The sequence below is a fragment of the Oryctolagus cuniculus genome, chromosome 10 (assembly GCF_051225735.1).
Source record: "Oryctolagus cuniculus isolate XC-2025 breed Fujian yellow rabbit chromosome 10, ASM5122573v1, whole genome shotgun sequence".
In the NCBI taxonomy this organism is placed as follows: Eukaryota; Metazoa; Chordata; class Mammalia; order Lagomorpha; family Leporidae; genus Oryctolagus; species Oryctolagus cuniculus.
Genome location: NC_142876.1, coordinates 109,905,621 through 109,907,900, shown reverse-complemented (window position 1 = coordinate 109,907,900; position 2,280 = coordinate 109,905,621). Strand labels below are relative to the sequence as shown.

The following is a 2,280-nucleotide window of genomic DNA, read 5'->3' as shown; positions in this document are numbered from 1 at the left end:
GCAATCTCTGGGCTCTGATTGGTTGGATTAGCTGGAGCAGTGGAAGGGGGAGACCTTCTACGACTGACAGCCAATCACCGATGAGCTTGCTGAAGCACCCTGTGCCTGCTGGGGATTGTCAGAGAACATAGTTGAAGTAAGTATTTGACAGTGTCTGTGTTTAATGTAGGATTGACCTCAAATCCAGGGTTGCCAGTTCACCCGCCCTACAGAGACCATTCATGGATCCTCCTCCCCTCCCTGCCTCCCGGCCCCCCCCCCAATCTGGCAACAGTCCAGTTTCTGCATAGCGCCTCCTCCCATCGCCCTGGTTTGGGGGTGAGTCCATGGCCCGGGCTGAGCCAATCAGCACAGCCCACCCCTCCTCTGCCTGCAGTGATTGGCTCAGGCCCCAGCCCCTGACTTGAGGCCATCCAACTGGAGACAGCCTGAAGACCCATAGCTCATTGCTCTGATTCGCTGGACTTGAGGGTGTGGGCGGGGACTGTTGGACAGTTTTGGTCACCAGCAGAGATGGCCCTGGTGGAAAATGGAGCAGAGGGGAGTGAGCCTGAGGGAGAAGGCGGGAGAAACCCTCGCCGGCGTCCTGCAGTGCTTAAAGCCCACCCATCCACTTTCTTAGGACGGAAGTCTGTGTCTCCCTTCGTGGCTTCAGCCTGTTGGGGACAAAGCTGTGGTAACTCGCAGTGTGAAGTGCAGGCGGCGCCTTTTCCCAACTCCACAGCGATACCCCCTGAGCCGGGAATGGGGGTGGGAGATGGGGGAGGATGTGCCATCCCTGCCCCTACCCCCCGGCTCTCCACACCAGCCTAGGGGGTGTAAAATCTCCCTCCTCCACATGTCTCTGAGCCTACGGCTTCCCCAGGGCCCCACGCCGTCCTAACACCACCGTCTCTCCCCAGAATTCTCCAATCGGCTTCCTCCTGAGGCTGCCACTGCTCTCAGAATCAACACGACACTTCCCAAGGGTGAGCACAGGCTCCCATGACGGCCTGGCCCCGCCACGGGCTCTCCTCCAGGGTTCCTCAGCTTCCTTCTCTCTTCCCGGGAGTCCAACTCCACTTGCTGTGAGCCCCTCCTGTGCACCAAGCCCTGCTGTTAGCTATGCAGCAGGAGATGAGGCTGTAGCTGCCCTGAGTGAGCCGTATCCCACAGCAGGGCGGTCTGGATCCAGCCCCCCCCCCCAACAACAGCGCCTCTTCCTGTGTGTGCAAAGTGGTTGGATGGCTGTCTGTCTCCCCCTGCCCTCTGGGATGTGCAGGGCCCATACCTAGCAGGTGTCCAGGGAAGGTTCCCAGAGTGAGATCAGTGAGTGCTTATTGAGCACTTACTACGTGCCAGCCGCTTTCTGAGTGCTTGCTACACACTGGCTCGCTTGGCCCTGAGAACAGCACTGGACAGGAAGTTCTTACATAGCTGGACACACGAGGCTGAGTTTCTGCAGGAGTCTGGGGCAGTGGGCGGGTGTGGGCCCAAGACGCCCGGAGGCCGGGGTGGCTAGGCCCACCTCCACGGGGACTTCTCTGCTCCCAGGGGCCTCAGCCAGCATGGGCCAGAGGGTGTGGGTCCCCCCTCGCCTTGTGCTTTGTCACAGTCGTGTTGGGGAGAGCAGAAGGAGGAAGGGGCTGGAGCAGGGCTGCGAGGAGCAGGGCTGTGAGCACCCCAACCGTGAAAATGAATGGGGACTCAGCGAGGTCTTCCAGGTCATGGAAAACGCGTGCTTATGAGAAACCATGTGGTTTCACAATGTTTGTACCCAAAGAAGCTCATCTTTGAATTACATTTTTCCCACAAGCTTTTTGAAATACCCTTGTGGTATGGTTTGTATAATAGTCTGGGTGTCCCCTAAAAGGCTACATAGGGGGACTTGGTCCCCAAAGTCAAGCCAGTGATGAATAGATGAATGCTAGTGGTTGATGGTCGAAGGGAGGAGAGTTGATTAATTCTGGCCTCCAGGAGGAGGGCCCAGTGGGTGGGGTTTTTGTGTTGGGTGTGTTCCCCAGAGGATGGGATGGCAGAGCTGGGTGTGGCCCAGCTTCTTCCTCTGCTGCCTGCCTGTCTTCGCATCCCTCCACCCACATTCGACCGTGGACTGTGAACCTCCGAAACTGTGGACCAAAGTAAGCCGTCTTCCTGCCGCCGTTGTTTTAGGGATCGACATGGGCCAATCACCTGCAGTTCTCAGAAGACGTTCAAATGGCTGCCAGCTTCCTCCGTGAGGCCTCGCCTGCCCCTAACAGACTGACTGAAAGCCAGGGAGACGGATGAAACCCAGTGGGG

At 58.1% G+C, this 2,280-nt stretch overlaps 1 long non-coding RNA gene across 1 annotated transcript; it reads left to right on the top strand.

Annotated features, from left to right (window-relative positions):
* On the top strand, positions 1-2,280 carry LOC149124409 (uncharacterized). The gene is made up of 3 exons (XR_016214993.1): positions 1-136; positions 903-968; positions 2,152-2,280. It is a non-coding gene; the product is annotated as an uncharacterized LOC149124409 (long non-coding RNA).